The following is a 20,342-nucleotide window of genomic DNA, read 5'->3' on the forward strand; positions in this document are numbered from 1 at the left end:
AAAGAAAGAAAGAAAGAAAGAAAGAAAGAAAGAAAGAAAGAAAGAAAAAAGAAAAGTACCATTAAAGCACAAGATGAATGGAGAATGGAGAGAGAGGAAGGATGTCCAGGATGCAGTTTTGAGGGGCGGCAGGGGGTGCTAGGGAGGGGGGAGGGGGAAAGGGCTGACAGGTAAGCATGTCAGGGTGGCTGTCAGGAGCCCTCCAGGACCTGGGCTACGTCCGTTTCTTCAAGGAGACCTGAATATGGGTTTCCTTCTAATTTTAACGCAGACCCGTCCCACAAGCCATTTGTTACTAATTACACGGGTAGTCGACTGTGAGGCACTGGTAGAGGTAAACCCCTGTCTGCCTACCAGCAGGACGCCCAAAGGCATGGACCACGCTGCCCACCAAACAGGCCCGCCACTGGTCCGGCCAACCCCAAAGCTGCAGTGATTTTTCAGCACACAAATTAACAGAGGCATAAACGGTGGGGAGAGCGCCAGAGCGAACCTGCTTTCTTTCCGTACTGCCGACTCTGGGAAGTCCCCCCTCGACCAGAGGCCACCAGCAGCCCTTTCCCTCTCCTTCCTTACACCTCTGCCTCCCATCTTGCCCTTTCCTCCTGTCGCCTTTCCTGAGGTCACCTCCCTGCAACACGGTAACGGAGACCAAGTACACAAGCAGTCAGTCACAAGGGGCTGCTCTTCCCAGACCGCCCTGTCAGTCTGCCTTAGGCTCAGGAAGGTGGAAGGTTTGGGCAGGTGGGGGAAAATCCAGACCTCTCACTACCAGATCTGAAGCCACAGCAGCACAGGTCCCTTACCCCGGAGCCCCAGCTCCGACCCTGCGCTCAGGGGCACCACTCTGTGACCCGCTTACTGTGTGTGTGTGTGTGTGTGTGTGTGTGTGAGAGAGAGAGAGAGAGAGAGAGAGAGAGAGAGAGAGAGTATATGTTTGTGAGTGTGTGAGTGTGTGAGTGAGTGTGGGTGCTAGGGCTTGAACCTAAGGCTGGAGCCCCACCCACAGCCTTCAAGCTCAGGGAACAGAGTCTGGTTCTGGATACATGTTAGCTCGTGCAGAACCCCAGGGCTGGAAGGGAGAACTGGGGAGCCCGGGGGGCAAGTCTAGAGTGTGGGTGTAGGATGACCGCTGCTAGGACATGAGGCTGGGGCCACCTAGCATCTCAGCAGCGCCCGGGCCTGCATGCATGGACAGCCAAGCGAGCCAGCGCCGTTCCTCAGGGCAGGTCTGCTGCAGCCTCCCTTCACTGGCAGAGGCTCAGCCACACAGCCGTCACCTGTCTCTCCGCCCAGAGCTGATGGGCACGGGCGCCCCGCAGGGTGTGAGGCGGGAGCGGGTGCTCCAGCCTGCCGGCCTCTCTATCGATCAGCGCAGCGAGTCCCGCTCACGTCAGCCGCCGCTGAACCCAGCACAATCCCTCATGTCTGCATTTAACTGCTAATGAAAAATAAATGTACTGTGACCAATAAGGGACATAGCTCACTTCTCCAGGGCCTCCGTCACGCCGCTCTGGTGTGGCCTCCCTCCCACTTCTGGGGGGAGGGTATTTATCAGGAGGCCCCAGGGGGACCCTCCACGCTGCAGCCCTGCCCTCTGCCAAGGACACTTATGGGTGAGTGGTAAATTTGGGCCATATCCTCTAGGGATATCAGGGTGCCATCTGGGTGGTCAGAGCTGGCCACTGGCCTCTCTCATCTGTACGTTCTCCCAAATGTTCTAGAGAGTTCTCTTACCTGAACTACAACCACTCAATGAATGTAGCATGGTGAGCCTCGGCTCCCTGCCCACCACGGTGTGGGCCCTGCAGTGAACACGCTTTCTATATGAACCCTGCCACCAAGGACAAGACCCAGCAGTACAAACACAGACCTAAACGACCTTTATGTGCCCAACCCCCACTGCTGCCTCTGGGCCTGCTGCTTCTCTCCTCTGTTTGCATGCCTGAAGGTGTGTTCAGGACAGGGCCACGGCCGGCTGGCATGCCGAGCCTCCCGTTCTGGCATCTGCCACCCCTGCCACCCGCTGCAGAAGGGCCTCCGCTTAGGTCCTGACGTTCCACATCCCACGTCCGTCTCAGATCACCCTAACTGCTACATCTCCCACCCTCTGTGCCCAGGGCCGCCCTTCCTGTCACAGCAGCTCTCACCACAGAGAAACAGGCGGGTGCGCCATCCCCACAGCCAGGTGCCCAGTCCTGGCCCCTGCTGGCTGCCTCTGAGCTGCTTAGCATGGTCGCTCACAGTGGGGACGGGATGGAACAGGCAGGGTACACTGCGGAGCTGCACGCGAGCGAGCGAGCACAGGCTCACTGCCACACCTGGGCGCCCACATCCTTAGTCCCCCAGGGGCTTCCCGATGCCCTGACCTGGGCTGCCCCGAAGGATGAGGGCCAGCGGCCACCGAGGACTGCATGCCTCAGGCCCCGCAGTGAGGAGCAGCCCCTGCCTCTTCCGGGAGAGCTTGGCTGCTCACTTGTCCTGCCCAGGCTGCCCCCAGCAACACACAAGCGACAAGGTCACCCTAGCAACCCCCTGTCCCATGTCTGCTTGGGGATGTGAGGTGTGCCTGTGTGTCTACACACATGTGCAAGTCTGTGTACATAAAGAGGCAGGCTAGGGGCCAGAGGGTGATGGCTGCAAGCAAGACGAAAACCAGATGAAGCCCCAGGGCCAGCGGCAGAAAGAGACAGGAGGGCCCTTGGTAAGGGGCCTTGCTATATCTCCCGTGACCTGAGATGCACACATTCATTTGGCTGCATGCTGGAGGCCATGCTGGGCCAGGGACAGTACAGGAGCAAGCAAGCAGCCCTCCCCAGTGACCTGGGACGAAAAATCCAGTTCAAGAACTGCCCATGCTGACAGGGATGTGGGAAGGAGGGGAGGTGAGACTTTAGGGAACGTGGGGTAACTGGGACCCAGAAGGAAGCAGACCTAAACGTCACAGCCAGGCTAGAGACAGCTTAGCTTTCAGAGGGAGCTGTGAGCTCACAGGAAGTAGCTGGGCAGGACTGAAACCGGTGTGGTCAGAGTGGAGGGGCTGGAGGTGTGTGTGTCTGGGGGAAGATTTCAGGGACAGTACCTTGGGGAGAGTGGGCGTGGGTGTGTGGACAGTGGTTCCTAGGTTCTGTCCGCCTGGGAAATATCTGCACAGGAGCCTGATCGCCTGAGGTCTTGAGTCCACGCCCTGTCACTGTGGTTACTTTAACTGTCAACTTGCCACAGTTTAGAACGAGCTGGAAGAGTCTCCATGAGGGATCATCTGGATCAGGCTGTGCGTGTCTGGGGACTGTCTAACTTACTGATGCCGGGCAGCGCCGGGCCCGTGGCAGGGCACCCTGGACGTAGCAGAGCGGAGAAAGCTAGCTGAGGGTAGAGCATGCATTCATGCACGTGTTCTCTGCTCGAGCCTGCAAGGGAGACCATCGCTGTTCAAGCTCTGCCACCGTGGGCCTCCCCACAACAGTGGGCTAGAACCTGGAACTGTGAGCTAACAGGATCTCTTTCTGCCCTGAGCTGCTTTGGTCTTGACATCATTATCATGGCAAAAATAGAACAGTCACCCAGCTGAGACTCTGTGCCGCCCCAGGAGCCTCCTTCCAGGATACAGGCTCCTGTGGGCAGCAGCACAGGTCTGCTTGGATGGCAGGAGGGTGTTTGTTAAATGACTGAATGACCCCAGTGCTCCCTAAAAGTTAGAAGTTGTGCATGCTAGCCCTTCCTTCTTAGTTTATGGGAGGACCCAGAGAGAGGGCAGGGAGCCCCAGAGGCAGCCTAGGGACACACAGGGTCCCTCGGCGCAGGACGCCCAGCTCGTGCACTGGAGACGGCTACGTGATGCCACGCTGCGTGACATCCCCGCCGCAGTGGGGAGGGAGCTGACACCTTCCCGAGTGTCTCCGGGGCCCAGGGGGGTGAGAATATGCTTTCAAATGTTTTATTTTTAAAAGCACCATGAAAATATGAGGTGTGATTAATCAAGCTATTAATGAAGTCGCATTTACTGAGTGAGGCCTCATCCCAGACAGCAGTGTAGGAGGGGCTGGGGCAGGGTGTCACCTGGCCTCCTGCAGCTGCAGCCACGAGCTCTTCTCCCAGCACAGCCAGCACCTCGCCCTGCCACCTGCTCCTCCCAGCAGCTCCACGTGGGGGTAACACAGCCAGGGCAGGGTGGCCAGCTGCTTCTCTACCCACCTGAGGGGGAAAGTGCTGACTGGACTGGAGTAGAGGGAGCCTGCGTTCTGGCCCGGCTGTCCCCATAGCCTGGTACTGTGTCCCAGACACTTTTCCACAAAGGGAAGCTCTTTGCAGTCCCTCTGGCCTGGGTGTCCCAGCTCCTCAGACTGTGGATGTCCAGGAAGGCAGACAGAAACATGTCAGGAAGATGTGCTCTTTGGGTCTAGAGCTTGGGCTGTCCCTCTGGCCTCATCCAGGGACTCCCTCTCCATTGGGTGGCATTGTGACAACTTGAGATCCCTCAAAAGCTTTTGCACATCCTGTTCCAGGCTCTGCTGCCTTCCAACATTCTGTCCGACTTCATTTTCTTCCAAGAAAGCCAAGCCTCAGCCGACTACGTGGCTGATCCTACTCCCAGCCCTTCCATTCACCCCACCCGGCTGGTGCTGCAGATCCCCCTCTGCAGAGATGGGAGGCCACGACCTTGGCTAGGATGAGGGGACAGGTTCAGAGCTCTGAGTGGCCTCCCACAGCAGGAGAGCAAGGCCAAGCAGGTGAGGCAGGCACAAGCAGCGGCCATGTCAGATGGCCAGCAAGGGGTCAGGCTGAGTTCTCAGCAGCCCGAGGCCCGTGTTTAAGGTGGTGCTGGGTACCCAGCCATGGTGACCAGTGACTTCCTTCCTTGGCCGTAGCCATCTGGAGTCAACACCTTTGCCCCATCTATGGCTGTGCACAGCTCCAACCTTCCTGGGCACCTTCTGCCCAAGCTGTAATGCCTGTTCAAACTTCCCTTTCACCAAGAAGCCTTCCCGACCACCAGACTAGCCACACTCCTTGGAGCTCCCAGACCACAAACATATCACCAGCTTTGAGCATGCCAGTCAGTGCCTTGAGAACAGTGACTTTTTATCTCCAGCCTTTCTCCAGAGCCAGACCAGTGTCCAGCACACAGCGAGTGCGCAGACGGTGTTTGCTGAATGAATGCTGAACTCACTGCTTGGAAAGGGACAAGAGCCCAGAAATAAAGGGCAGGAAATGGACAAGACAGACTGTCCAAGAGCTGGCTCTGCTCCTTCCTCCATCAACAAGTCAAAGCAGGTCACTGGGAAAAGAGGCTGCAAAGACCTCCTCCAGGGAGAGCAAGGAGCCAGTAGGCAGGGTGGAAGGGGTCAGAGGGCACAGGGGCCCAGCGTGGCCTGCAGACATCTTCAGGGTTTGAGGCAGCTTCAAGAGTTGTTTCAGTTATTACTATAATGGGAAGCTTGACTAAAAAGGCCTACTACACAAGGACACATTCTGGGAGGAGGGGAAGGAGGTGAGGAGGGAGGAGAGAGCAAGCATAGGAGATGGAGGTAGCAAGCCCCTCCCACTACAGGCGGCAGGTCTCCGGGCACTCGAAGAGCTGCGGGGTTCCAGGTGGCAACTTGGAGCTGTGAACTTGTGTGGAAGTGACGCTGGGGTGCCTCGGGCCCAGAACACACCCCAGGAACCTTTGCGAGCCCTAGAATCCTAGCAACCCTCGGCCCTGCCCACCAACCTTCTCCTAGCCTGATGCACACCCCACACAACCCAGAAAGGGTCCCATCTCCCCTTTGCTGACCGCACTGGAGGACAGGGGTCAGAGCAATAACCCATGGCCGTCTGTCTGTCCAGCCCTGGCTCCCAGGCACACAGGCCTCCCTGGGGACAGGGCAGCATGCTAGCTCTGGTGACAGCCATGGCCTCTTCCATCTAGGATGGCGCACCAAGAAGAGACAGAGGGATGAGCAGCCTCCCGGTGTCTTGGAAGGTATGGCTGTTCTGACCTGCTCTCAGACATAAGCGTGCACACATTCTGGTTTCCATGGTAATGTGTGCATGAAAGTGTCACAGAGGCAGAAGCCACCTTCTCAAGACTGGAGGAAAGCCACTGTCTTCTCCAGCGGGCCCCAGGGACGTGGGCACAAGGACAGACACAAGCACATGAGGACAGGCAGCAGACTGAGCTGCCAAAGAGGAGCTCATGGTGGGCTGCTCCAAGGCCTGGCCTGAGCCTGTGTGGGTGACACCCAGTCCTACCCACTGCAGGCCGGCCGTGTTATTTGGCAGCTGTGCTGTGCTCCCTCTAACTGCCTTCTGCAGAATAGAAGAGGAATGAATGGGTGTGAGGCTGGCCACGCACCCCACAGCTGCCAGGCAGAAAGTCAACATGAGACTTTCAGCCTGGCTCTTCGTACCCACCTTTCCAATCCCGCTCCCCAGACCCATGGAACTTACCCCACCACTGGCCCTCTGTACACACCCTGTTCTACTGGAACTCTCTGCCCTCCTAAAGCCCCCTGCCTCAGCTCCACTGTCACCTCCTCTGGGAGCCCCCATGGCTGCACTGTTCAGGTGACCACCACTAGCCCCACGTTTCCCTGTCTGGGCCCCGGGCACCCACCATAGCCTGAAGTCCCCTCCCTTTCTCTGCGCGTGGCATGCCAGCAGCATCCGACCAGCACCCGATCAGGGCCTGTCAAGGAGTACAGTGTGCCATGTTCAGGTGTGCCAACGAACTGACCCAGGTGCTGAACTCTGCCCAGCACCCACCCTCGGAGTGACACAGCTGCCATCACCAGGAGCCCTCAAGCCCGCCAGCAAAGGGGACTCGGGAACTCAGGAGGTCACAGAGCTGTGATGGCGAAAAGACCCCCTGGCCCCAACTCGGGAGCCCACCCCCCACCAAGGGGCCTTGCCTCGGGCCAGAGAAATAGTTAATAAAACTGAGGTCTAAATAAGCATTTGATTAACAAACGATAAAATAGCTATTGTGTCCCTGAATTAAGCTGTAATTGTGGTTGATAATTGGCTGGTTAGAATTTAATAAGCTACAATTAAATAGAATGGAATCCGGGGTAATTACGTGGTCACAGAGCCCAGGGAGAAGGGGGGAAGGGGAAAGGAGGAAGGAGGTTTTCCCTGCTTTGACTTTGCCGGTGGCATGTGGCTGTGGGCCTCCTTCTGGTTGTGCATGGACAGGAGATGGTGGCTCCATGTGTGCCTGTGTATCCCTGTGCGGTGTGGCCTCCTCCACCTGTCACCTGGTGGGTCCAGGTCCCTCATCACCACTCTGTGCAAGGCGGCACACGAGCCTTGCCAGGGCCATGGCAGCCTCCGCTGAAGGAGACATAAAAGAGCTGCTGGCTGCTCCCTGCAGGGCAGGAGGCCAGGAGGGTGCTGGGAACATCACAGAGGGGGCAGCCCTCTTGTCTGCCTAGTGATGAATCAGACTCCGAGAGGGAGAGCACCCACTCAAGATCACACAGCGAGCAGCTGAAGAGCCGGGGCCTTCTCAGACTGCCCGTGGATTAGAGGCAGCTCCAACCAGCCTGCGCCCAGAGGGCGTCCTCCCCCATGTCAGCATCCAAGCCCTCCCCCATTTTCATCTGTGACCTTCACCGGGCAAACTTACAAGCTAAGTAAGGTTGCCAGCAGGTCCAAAACCTCGGTCAGAGCCTGGTGTGACCATCCCACTACGGCCAGGTGTGGTCTCTGGCAGACACACGGGCTGATGGATGGCCGCTGCCTACGTGGCTGTTTATGACCCCATCAGCGATTTTCACAATGTTGCCGGCAGTTAATTTAATTAAAGACCCCCGTCCTGGATGTGATGGCGTTTCATAGCTCACTGGCTTAACAGAGCTCGGCCACAGCTCAGCTGGAGTGGCTCCGGGGCTTCGGAACCGCTGTGCAGGGACTGAACTGCAGACACTGGGTGAGCCAGTCATCAGCCGTTGGGCCCCGTGAGATATTGCAGGATCTGCCCTGTACACACTCCTGTCTTAGAAGGTGGCCGCCTGCTCATCCCAGCCTCATGAGGGTTCCAGGAGGCAAAGACCGAGTGGGTCCACCCTACAGCTTGGAGCGCAGATTTGCACAGATTCCTACCAGGCAGGCGAGCGGCCCACCAGGGCATGAAGGCTCGGCAAGTCTTGTCCCATAGGCATGGCCTAGCCAGCATGGCAGGAAATCTGGGGACGGCCTCCCCGGGCCGCACTGGCTGGTGGCTCACCGTCTTCCTGTGCCGTGCTACACGGTGACACGGTGACCACGGGTCTCCAGCCTACCAGTGTTCCAGATCTCGACCCCACTCTTGATATAGGAGGGGCGGGGAAACCCAGGCACTTCGGCAGGCCCAGCTCTACCATGGCCCCCAGCTCCTTCCACCGAGCATATTCCAAGTCACCCTGAGGGCTCCTCACAGTCAGGGTCGCTGGCTCCCAGGGCAGCACAGCGCATCCAGGCCTCTCTCCCTCTGCCCACCCACTTCTACCTCTGTTTCGTGTGCCTTCAACCTCTCTCCTGCCTCCTTCTCTGCCACTGCCAGGCCATCCATCCACCTCATCCTCTGTCCCTAACCTCAGCTTCAGTACCGCAGTGCTGTTTCCAGAGATAATATGCGCTGTACCTCAGGGGCAGAGGCCGGCACCTCCAGCTCCGGGGCCGTCTGGTGCAGGCCCGGCCTGTGCCAGCCTGCCATCCCACAGGGCACCCACCCACTCCCAGTGCCCCAGCCCCGTGAGTCCCCGAGCCTCGCGACCTCCTGTGGGCCGCCCTCCGGGGCCTCACATCCTGGGACCCAAGGCTTGTTCCTGGGCACTCCACGGAGTGACACAGTCCAGCCGTGCAGGAGGCTGCCTCCTCCATCAGACTATGCGAGGTCCACAGCACACCGGACGCACGCCTATCTCAGCAGTGTCCTGCTCGGAGGCTGGGGACAGCAGTCCCCACTCTATTCTACCTGACTGTGTAACCCTGCACTCTGTTGGAGGGGTGGGACTGGATCTGGGACGGCCCAGCACTCAGGCTGGAGAAGCAGAGGTGAGATGCTGTGTCCCTCATCAGCTCAGTCCAGCAAGTGCCACCACCGGGCAGGCTCGCTGGGAAGCCGGAAAGCCACGCTGGTGTGGAACCTCCCACAGTGAACACTGACAACTGATTTAAACAGTTTAGACATTGTGTTGGCCAAACAAGCTGGCAGCCCGGAGTCCGACTAGACAATGCCCCAGGTCTCTTAACTTTACAAATTAGGGTTACAGCAGGGCAAGGGGGAGTCCCCTCCCCAGCTACTAGACTCTCGCCACACACCCTGGCTCTGTCACCACTCCACTGCGCAGTTTCGTCTCCCCTCTTCCTCCTGGCAGCACTCGCCTTCCCTGGGCTTCCCCCCCCGCCCCCCACCACAGATGCCAAGAGGCTGCGGAGGGACACAGCTCTGCCTTCCACAGGTGCTCGCAGCTCCCTGTGACTGCCTGGCACCCAGCTTTAGCTGAGGCCTGAGATGCTGTCCTTTCCAGAGGCTGGGGACTGCAAGAGCCATGGCATGCTCTCTGCCTGGGAAGGGCAGAGGCAAGGGACAGCCCGGGCTTGCTGGCCTTCGGTCTGCGCTTCAGACTGTAACCAAGGAGCCAGCGGGAGCAGCTGCGGATATGTAGAGGCAGTGTGAGCTGTGACCCCAGAGAGGGAATTCAGTGCAAAGCTGCCCACATGTGAGGGAAGGAGCCGAGGCCTGGTTTCAAGCTTAGAGCTGGCAAGAGGGTGCTGGCCATGCCATCACACCCTTGACAGTATAGTAATGAGCCCTTACCCCATTTTAATTATCTGCTGTCCAAATAATTACCAGCTTGTTTTTTTCACTTAACAGCAGCCCTACTTTTTTCTCCTAATATTGATCATGTTTTTCTGGTCGGTTCATTATCTTCCTTACCCCTTTAATAGGCTCCTGAGGTCTTGGGTGAATAACAGGGGGGCTGGAGGAAGCAGGAGGAAGGAGCTCAAAGGAACATGAGGAGGGCCCAACCCTTCCTGTGCAGCCCAAGGTGAGCGTCTGCCGTCTCTGGGCCTGGAGTCTCAGAACTCTCGCTCCCGCCACACCCTCTCATCCTGATGCAGCCAGGATGGGGTGTTTTAAAATGGAAGAAAGGGGGGAGAAGGGGGTGGCAAAAGCTGATGTGTCCTTCCTGTCAAGGGTTCACAAAGGGACGGCAGAAGTAGAACAAGAAAAAGGACGGAAGGAATCGTGGAGAAGTGAGGCACTAATGCCAAACGAGGCTTCAGGACAGAGGCCTGGGCTCCTCTTGTCCCACAGGAGGTTTTGCCCCAGCAGCCTAGCCCTCCCTGCGTCTGTGCCCTGTCCTCGTCCCCATCCTCGTCCTCCACCATCCTCGTCCTCCCCCATCCTTGTCCTCGGGCTGCTGCCTCACCTTGCTTGCCGTTACCAGAGAAACACAGGTGAAGCTAGGACACCACCTGAGCTGCTGAGGGGCAGCCCATTCCTCTAGTTTGGGCACGGGGGCAGAGCCCAGGAAAGGAGGGGCCAGGGCCTCTGTTGGTGAAGAGTAAGAACTTTCTAGAAGAGGTCATACGCCCTTAAATAAATCACTAATAATTACAGAAATATTTAAATCTTAATACAAACCTACAATGCCCCCCCCTTGAATATTTGTGGCTATTGGGTTAAAATATATAAAAGTTGGTACCAGCCTGACTGAGCCACTGATACACTGCAGCTACATGGGTAATTGGGAGTGAGAGACACTCTCTGTGGACATAAATTACCTCCAGTAAACTGAGGGCATTAACCAAGGGTTTATTATCAATTATCTCTTGCTTGTTCCCCTTAAAAGCGAACTTTAAGTATATTAATGAGAAAATTTACAGGTCCTAATGAAATGGGGGAAGTGTTAAGCGGCTGAGCCCCTCCCCCTGGCACATTCAGCAGACGGCTCCCACCTGGGTGTGGACATTGCAAAGACAACCCCTGCTCTTCCACCTGTCCCCAGAGGGTGGCGCCGGGGGAGAGGGGCAGCTTCAGTACTACTTGTTCATCCAACAATTCCCACCAGGGCCTGCGGCTGCAGGACACGGAGGCCAAGGAGACCTTCAGCTGCCCCTCAGCGCAACACGGGCACTGCCATCGGAGCGGCACAAATGGAGTGTGGCTGGGGATGGGCGGGCAGAGGGAGGGGCCAGCTCTCCTTCCAGGCTTGGAGGCTGCTTCCCGGGGGAGCCAGAGGCAGGACCTCCGTGTGTCTGTGTGCCCACCGCTCCTTAGCGCATCCAGCCCCGCTGAGATGCACTCCAGACACAAGCAGCCACAGGCGGCTTCAAGGTCGGCTTGACCTCCTTCTGCTCCAGTGCACCGCCCGGCAGCCCTGGCTCCCTGTGGCCCTCAGCACCAAGGCTTCTCTGCTGTCCTTGGCCTCTCCCACCACGTGTGGGGCCGGGCCCTGAGTGGCAGCTTAGAATCACCATGCAGGGCAAAATCAGGTTTGAGCTCTCTGGAGCCCACCCACTTCGGGGAGACAGACACTGGCCAGCTCACCAGCTCCGGGGAGTCTAAGGCTACAGACCCCGTGGGCGCTGGCTCAGGGCCAGTGATAGCAGCGAATCCCCAGGGAGCCTGAGCTGGGAGCCCTGGGCCGGTCCCTGCAGCAGGCATTGCCAGGCTGTGTAAGAGGCCACACAGGGCTTGGGGGCCTGTGGGGCGGCCTTCAAGGTCAAACACCGCTCGTTGGAGCCTCTGCCCCTTCCTGTGTCTGGGCCCTTCTGAAGCGTCTCTGCCCACCACGGAGCCATTGCCCCAGCCCCGCCTGCTAAAAGCACTCTGGGTTCTCCAAGGCCCCCGCTCCCACCATCTTATTCCCACTGGGGAATGGGGTGTGCAGCCAGCTTCTCACGCACAGGAAGCACCAACCTGGCTGGAAACCTGCCGGCGTGGCTCTTGTTTCACCTGCTCTCCACTCTCCCAGCTCAGCTCTGCCTCCGGGCCTTGGGATCTGCTGTTCTTTGTGGTGAGGGTGTTCCCACACATACAGCTCCTACGTTCAGTACCTCCCTCAAGGAGAGGCCCCTCTTCTGTGTGCTCACTTGGCATGCTTCTTTGCTGTCTGTCTGTCTGTCTGTCTGACTCACTGGCAACATGGCCTGGCAAACCATAGGTCCTCAGTCCAAGCTGCCAAGGAAATGGATAGCTCCCTGGGCACCGCAGGCTCTGGGCTGCAGAGGGCTCCCGAGTGCTCCCTGTATGGCAGGAGAAATTGGCAAGCATGGAATGCAGCACACAGGTCCTGCATGGGCTGTGGGTAAGTGTTGGAGGACCCGCAGGCTGGCTACTGTAGAAGCAAGGGTGTGACGTCTGGTGGCAGTTTCCTTGGTGGCCATGACACTGGATGTGGGAGAACAGAGAAGGGGCAGAGCCCAGAGGATGGGCAATAGTGCCCCACAGAAGATGGTGGGAGCTGCCGGACACAGCAGGACCTACAGGAGACACACCCGCACAGAGCATCCTGGCACGGGGTTGGCACTGGGTGAGGCAGAGCAGAGACCAAAGGCGGCTGTCATTCCCTGCTCAGTTGACTGAGCAGAGGGCAGGCCAGCCAGGCATAACAAATAGCCCAATGGCAGTGTGGAGGGAGGCGGGCTGGGGCTCCTCCAGCAGGCTGTGGAGGTGCCAGCTCACTCTGCTGCGGGCCCTGCGTGTAGCAGCCTGCCAGCCGAGAACAGAGGTCAGGGAGTCCGCAGCTGGCCCTGATGTCTGATGCCAGGAAGCCTTGTGGACAGGGCAGGTCACCGAGGAACGGTGCTGTGCTACTTGGCTTTGGATAGCAGCAGGTGTGTCCACAGGCCTCAGGTTCCAGCCTCTACCCTATGGGGAAGGCCCAGGCAACTCCATGCAGGCATCTGCCGCCTGCTGAAGAGATGGAAGGGGCCTCCTGCAGGCCCACACTCCCCTGACAGCATTCTGCCAAAATCTCACTGGCCCTCCCACAACCCTGCTGGAAAGCAAAGGGCATCAGGTCAGGGCCTCTTCGGGGTCCTCCTAGCTCAGCCTGGACACAACTCCAGTGTCTCTGAGCGGAAATAAAGCATCTATCCACCACGGTCTCAGGCCGGGCCTGAGGAGGGCTCGGAGAGCAGGGCCACATTGCACAGGGGCAGAACTGAAAATTCACGGGAGTCATTACACCAAAGGGGATGCCCCATGCTTGTCCCACACCCTGGCATCCCTCGGGATTCCAGGATCTGCCCTGAAGGTCCGCCAGCACCGAGGGCCCCAGGTCTCTCCTGACACGTCAGTCACCGTGGCACTGAGTTTAGTTGGGTCTATTTTAAAGGTGCCCATCCACCCCGCCCCACCAGGCAGCCTCCTGCTTGACTGTCTCCAGCTGCAGGGGGCCTCCCCCCTTCCCCACCTCCTGTCTCTGTAAACACTCCTGTCCTCTGTGCCTATAATTAGCCCCAAACAGAATAATTCATAACAAACTTTATTTCTTGTGGCATCTTTCTCGATAATGTGTCACTGCGCGCCTCGCAGCCCCAGCAGGAGGGGAGCCAGTCTCGGGGCGGGGAGGGCAATGGCTGAGAACCCTGCCCACCCCCGGCAGGCACCGCAACACCTGCCTTGTGCCCTGCTTCTGCCGATCAGCTGGGCTGGGCTCTGAGCGTACACTCAGGAGTGGACTGCAGCGAATCTGCCCATTCTCTTGGGTCCTTTCACAAGCAGCCTCTGCCGACCACAGCAGGCATGCTGAGCCGGTGGCTCGGTCCCTGGCCAGCACTTTGTCTCTGTCCACCACGGCATCTCAACAGCTCTGCCACTCTTGCTCTCCCTGTTTTGCAGATGACAAACTTGTGCCGGGTGGCACGGCTAGAGGCATCGGACCTGGGCAGTTGGCTTCAGCCTGCACACTAAGCCCTCTGCTGCGCTGCCTTCCTCAGCTCCTACGGGTTCAGCCCAGACTGAGGCGCCCTGGTGCCCAGTGGAGCTGCCACCTGACACCCGGTCCCAGTTGCCCCAGGGCTAGATGGACAGTCCAGGCTCGGCCATGTCCGGTCTGCTGTGGGCACCCACAGCTGCCTTTGTCACTAAGAACCTGTGTGGCGGAAGATGTAAGTTAGAGCGACATGGAGTTCTCGCTATGTTAGCTTCCATTACCAGGAGCGGGGAGCACGGACCTCACAAGTTTAGCTAAGGAATCACAACCTCGCCTGGTGTTCCCACTGCCTGATGAAGCATGATCAAGTCCTGACACCTCTACTCAGCCAAGCCACGGCCCATTGCTGGTGAAAGGAAGGGATGGAGTGTCTTAGCTAGTGAGCAAACAAAAACCACATGCCGGAGAGCGAGGGGCGTAGCTCAGCCCCTCCTGCTCTGCAGGCCTGCAGGGCAGTAGCCCTCCCTGGCGCCCTCGAGCAATGGTCGGCGTGGGCCATGGGGACACGTCTTCCCTTGGTGCCACTAGTCCCACACAGAAGTGGGTTCTTCAAAGCCGGCCTAGACCCAGCCAGTCCTCTGATTGAATTTCAGGGAACAGACCAGCGGGGAGGCCAGGTGGGGAAATCGCCTTTGCCCTAGCATTGGCTGCCTTTAGGAAATGCTCCTAGGGTGCCTGGGACAAGTGCCCACTGCCACTCCAGCCAAGCACAGAGCCAGCAAGCAACCCCTCCCCTCCCGATGGGTCCTCGGGAGAGGAGATGAGGAGGCCGGTCAACCCTTTGGGAGCCCAGGAGTTCAGAGGGGGAAATGCTAGTGGGTGCATTAGGGGCTCTGTAAGGCTGGCGGTGGGAATGAACAAGGGCTCAGGCTCTCACACCCTGTCCCCACGCTCCCACAACCTCCCTCCGAGGCTTCTGAGCCCTGCCCCACCTCTGACATTCTGCTCCTCCTTTTCCTGAGACCCACAGGCTCTTTACAAGGCTCCTCCCCACCACAACACCAAAGGTTCAAAGGTTAATGCGCAGTTGTGTGGAAGGAGGAGCAGGGAAACCACAGCAGGAGAGAAAGCCCAGAGCGCTGCCTGCTCAGCCTTACCCACCAGCTCCTTTCTCTGGGGTCCCCCTGAGCCTGCTCTAAATGCCTCTACCTCCTCCATGCGTCACCTCCTCCATGCACACCTTCTGCCTTCTTGTCATTCAGCCTGACCCCACCAGGCAGCCGGAGGGATGAGAACTCTTTACCCAGCATGTCCAGGCCCAGTGATCCGGGCACAGCACGGCCCTACTTTCCCCGACTGGTGGCCTTCTTGGGAGGCAGTGCTGCCTCCCCACCCCACTGAGCCAGCGCAACCATGGCCACTCATTGCTCCAGCCCTGGGATGCATGTCCACTCTCTCATTGCCTGCAGGCTTCGCTGCCACAAGTTCAGGGTTTCTTGGCTCTGTTCACTGTCCCCTGATGCCCCTATGGCTGAGAAACCCAGCTTTTCCTCCATCTCCCTAGAGACGTGCATAGTGATTTGGAGGATGCAGGAAGGATGGAACCACAGCAGAGGAGCATTCATGCAAAGCACTGTGGGAGCTGAGAAGGTTGTTGTGCCTCGTGAGCGGATGTGACGTCAGAGCGAATATGATGTCAGAGAGGTGATAGCAAAAAGGGCCTCTTGTGGAAAGCATGGGGTATCAGCAGGTGAGACAGCCCAACACAGCGAGTCAGGCAGGGAACAGAGAAGGGCGGCAGCTCCATTATTGGGTGCCTTTAGCTGCAGCCTGGCCTCCATCTCTCGCTTTCCCACAAAGAGCAGCTCTGTTTTCTGTGAGGAGTCCAGCACTGCTTCATAATTACCTGAGTGACTGCCTGGAACTACACCCTATGAGTTCCACGGTTGACTGGCTCCAGTCAACCGTGTCCCTTGTCTTGAGGATGGCAATTGACTTGAACAGGCATGGGTGTCAGTCAAGGAAATCCTAGGAGTGGGGTGAAGGACTGAGGGCTGGAGCTGTGGCAGCAACCCTGTCGCCAGACGGCGCAGAGAGACTGGGGCTGAGAGAACAGCTCAGAGACTGAGCCTATAGATCGGCCCTCCCGGTCAGCCATACCTGTGGGATTTTCAGTTACAAGATCAATAACACCCACGCACAGTTTAAGCCTATTTGGGTTGAGTTTCCTGTCATACTGCAACCAAAAGACTCTTAACTGAGAATCTAGTTTGGCTGGGAAGCAGGAAACCCGAGCTGAGAGGCAAGATGAACCTGGCAAGACAGATCAGAAGGGAACTTGAATAAAGGACCGGCAGTTTACTTCTTTAGGCGCCGGGGAGCCGCAGAAGGCTTTCTCAGCAGGACAGTGGCTTCCTGGCACCTCACAAGACCATCAGAACAAACCTCACCAGCTTCGGCTTCCTACCTCGCTAGCCTCCTGCCTCAGTCAAGCTGTAGAATCGGGTTTGTTAAGAAAGCATGGTGCCGGCATTAGTCCACTCCTGTGATTACTGTAACAGGACACCTGAGGCAGGCTACCCTAATAAGGAAAAGACGTTTACTTCATTCGCAGTTTGGCTTTTGCACCACTGAGTTTGAACTCAGGGCCTTGCGCTTGCTAGCGATGCATTCTGTCAGAGAGCGGTTATCTCACCACTCCTCAGCCCACAACTGTGAAAGTCGAAAAGCCCCCTGCTTTAGCCTCTGGTGAGGACCTTGTGGACGTTGGCTTCTGTTGTGGAAGTGTGCCTGGGGACAGTCAGGAAGCGGAGCGCTGGGGAGGACCTTGTGTGAGAGCTCCTGAATACAGCTTTAATCTCACCCCAGAGCACAGCCTCCACCAGCCCGAGAGCACCCGAGAGAGCCACCTCTCCAAGGCCACACCACCCCTTCACTGCTGTTCTAGCACCAAGCCTCAGCCTCGAGCCACTGGGAAGGCCGGGCCGCACCCAGCTGCAGCCGCCACTTCGGGGAAGGATCTGAGGATTTCCGTGGACGCCTGCGAGATGACAGTCTCCACCCACACAGGGAGCTCTTCAGCAACTTTCTCACGGAACGGCGCTGGCGCACGGCAGGGGCTCCGCGCACCTTTGGAAACAGGTGAGTGGATCCAGACAGCGTTTAGGAGTGGGGGGGACCGAACAGGAGCTAGCGGAGGTCAAGGCTGGCAGAGCACCGCTCTAATTAAATCGGCTCTAAGCGTGACGGAGTGGGGAGCTGTCCACGGACTGAAGCGCTCTCCGGGGCTGGGCTGCTGGCCATGGTACTAGCTCCAGTCACAGCTAACTCCACACTCAACAGGCTTTGCTGGGATAGAGCTAGAAACACGTCAGGAAGCTGGGCGGAAAAACAGGCTCCCATAGCCTTTCTGTCCCTGTTGTCCCACTCCCAGAGACCTTCTGCTTGAGACAGAACCTGGCAGAGACCCAGGCAGCCTGTTCCTCTTCATGGCCATGTCTCCATCCTGGTGGCCAAGCTTTCCAGGATTGTAGGTCCCCAAAGGCCTCAGTGTCAGCCCCATCCCGCAGCCTGTGCCGGGAACCCGGAGAAGCCAGGCAGAGACAGGCTGCTCACGAACAGCAGTCTCCGAAGAGCCCCAGGAGCTTGGCAGGTCCCCACCCTCACCGGCTCCGGTGCGCAGAGGGGCCACCATGGGACGGTGAGCGGGAGGCAGAGGCGGCGCCGTCGAGAGCACGGACATGGATGTGTGGCTGGGAACATCCGTGTCGGTGGAGGGGAGGCAGGTGCACATGGGTGCACAGGGAAGGGGACGGGGCGGAGAAGTGCCTCAGGGCAGAAGCGGGCTGTGAGAGGGGAGGCAGTCCTGGTCCTGTCAGATGGAGAGAAGCTGTGCATGCCACATGGCAGGTGTGCACGCAGACGGGGCTAACAGGTGGTCATGGCTGCCTGGGCAGCCATGAAGCTCTGGTGGGAACTTCCTCTCTGACATCATCTCCACAGGGCCAGGTCTCCTCACATCCAAATTTTGCTCAGGAACCATCCTGGCTCCGCAATCCACGAGCTTATCTAAACCCTTCTGGAAGCAATTTATATTTCCAGCCTGTATCACCTCCAGGGGAAATGATTTTCAAAGTTTGTTCCCTGCCGAGGACAGCAGGATTTCCTGTTATTGGTTTTAAACCTGCCTTCTCCTGAGCTTGGCTGGGGGCCGGGGTGGGGAGGGGGCTGTCTGCGAGGCAGCGATTCAGCCAAGGAGAGGGTGGGCCTTCTGCTGCTTTTGTAGACTTCTTCGTGTCTCCTCACACACTCTCCTTCCTGAGTGTGGCACTGGTGGCCTTGTAGTGTGGTGCTCCCGGTTCTCAGCAGCTTCCCCACAGCCTGCACAGGGCCATCCCAAAGCTTCAGCTGCTCTCGGTCCTGGAATCAGCGCCTCCATCACAGATGTGCACACTGAGTCACCACAGCCCAGGAATCACTCTGCGACTGACCCCCGCCCCAGCTCTGACTGTGCTTCTGAGAAAGCACAGGCCACGCTGTGGGGGCTTTCAACCTCGGCCCTTCGATGGGGTGTACCTTCTCCAGTTCCCTCCCCACTGTCCAGCTCACTGCTGTCCTTCTGTGTCCCCAAATCCCTTCCACCCAGACAGCCTCCATGACCTGACTCAATCCAAACTCAGGGCCATCTTCTGCCGCCTTCAAGGTCACAGCTCCCCTAGTGCCATCCTTCACCAGCCTGGCATTTCATCACCACCCAAAAGAGTTGAGATTTCACTGCAAACTCCATAGTTTTATCACACGTAAACCCTTCCAGATCTTTTATTTAAACGTTAGAGAGAGGAGCTTTGATTCTTTGCCCAAAAGCACATCTCCCACTTCTGCACTAAGAAGGCTGCTCAGCCGTCCACATCTCTTGTCTCTTTCCTTTCGTTTGTCAGCTCTCTACTGATGAGCAGACAGTGGCTTCAGACTCCAGATGAATCCATTTCTAAGGCACGTTTACACAGGCTGCGGCTGCGCCCCTGCACAGGTGCGCACGTGGTCGCCAGCACCTCTGTGAGGCCTCCCCACTCAGTGACACAGCTGGGAGGAGCTCACTTACCGCCTGCGCTTGACAGGAGGGAAGGGGACGGAGTCAGGCAGGGAATGCCAGCACAGGAGAGAAACGCATGACAGGCTGTGGAGCAGCTGCTGCTCCTGGGAAAGGACCAGGGACTCTCCTGGAGTTTGGACATGGGTGGCTGGAGAGCCCAGACAAGGGCTGCTCTGAACGCCCCCCCCCCCCAGAGCATTCACATTGGACTTAATACTTTATTGGCCGGGGGCCACTGCGGACAGGGACAGCCTGGACTGGCAGGAGGTCCTGGGCCCCGGGAGGGCTGGCTGTGAAGGGCAGGCTTCCTGAGCCAGCAGCAAGGTCACCTCCACCCATGGGTGCACCCATCCCCAGTGCCCACCACCAGTGGCCACTTGTAGGTGTGCAAGGCAGTGAGGCCCCATCTTCAGGCCCAAGCGGTGTGCAAGCACCTGCCCTCCCAAGCCAGCCAGCCAAATCCTGCCTCCCTTGGCAGTGGTGCCCTAGAGCGACGGGCTTGCTCACAGAGCACGTCCCTGAGATACGGTGGCCACTCGAAGTCCGAAGGAGATGGTGACTGCCAGCCGTGCCGTGCAAGTGCCAGAGACGGCCCCCACACGACCTTCCCCTTGCACCTTTGACCTGCCTTATGGCTGCTGCACTGTCAGGTGTGTCTTCTGACCAAGACAGGCCCAGATTGACAGCAGCTCTGGCCCGGAGCACTGAGGCTGCTCCCCAAGAACCCTGACTACAAACGCACAGCTCCTCAGACACCTGGCAGCGAGGAGACACTGGGGAACTCAACTGTGCTGGGGACTCCATTGCCAGTGCTCGGACAGTTTCTCTCGAAGAGGCTGGGTGGGATGGGCTCAGAGGGACACAGGGAGAGGGAGGGAGGGGGAGGAAAAGGAGAGGCTAGCTGGGGACAGGACAAGAGAGGAGAGGGCCTTTACCTGGCCCAGCAAGTCTGTCCCTAGCAAACTCTGTGCTGTTGCTTGCAGTGCTGACATTAGATTGCTCTGGTTCCCTCTTTCCTTCCTCTCCTGCAATTTTTTTCTTCCCCTTAGGGTCCACAGAGGAGAAGACTCAATAGAAAGATCTTTAAATAAATGGTCCCTCCTCGGCCCTGGGGAATACATTAGAGACTGAAGTGATGGCCAAAACGGGGCAGTAATCCAGGGAAGACAGGGAGATGGATCAGGCCAGCCGGGCTGCTAATGCCACCCATCATCGCAATGGGGCCTGGGAGCGGGGAGCCACTTCTCAGACACGGACAGGACAGGGCAGGAGGAGGAGCAGGTAGGGGGCCCTGTGTCAGCTCCTTTGTTCTCCTCTGCGCGCCTGACAGCCTGCAATCGTTTCACTTCTTCCTCCATCCTCGGGGGTGTAGTCTGTTTCCTGCAGTTGAGTATCAG

At 58.2% G+C, this 20,342-nt stretch overlaps 1 protein-coding gene across 4 annotated transcripts in view; it reads right to left on the reverse strand.

Annotated features, from left to right (window-relative positions):
- The window catches only part of Unc5a (unc-5 netrin receptor A), a 52,822-nt gene that overhangs the window by 15,489 nt on the left and 16,991 nt on the right, over window positions 1-20,342 (reverse strand). The window lies entirely within an intron of this gene.

Source organism: Psammomys obesus, unplaced genomic scaffold, assembly GCF_907164565.1.
Source record: "Psammomys obesus unplaced genomic scaffold, mPsaObe1.curated_primary_1811, whole genome shotgun sequence".
NCBI lineage: Eukaryota > Metazoa > Chordata > Mammalia > Rodentia > Muridae > Psammomys > Psammomys obesus.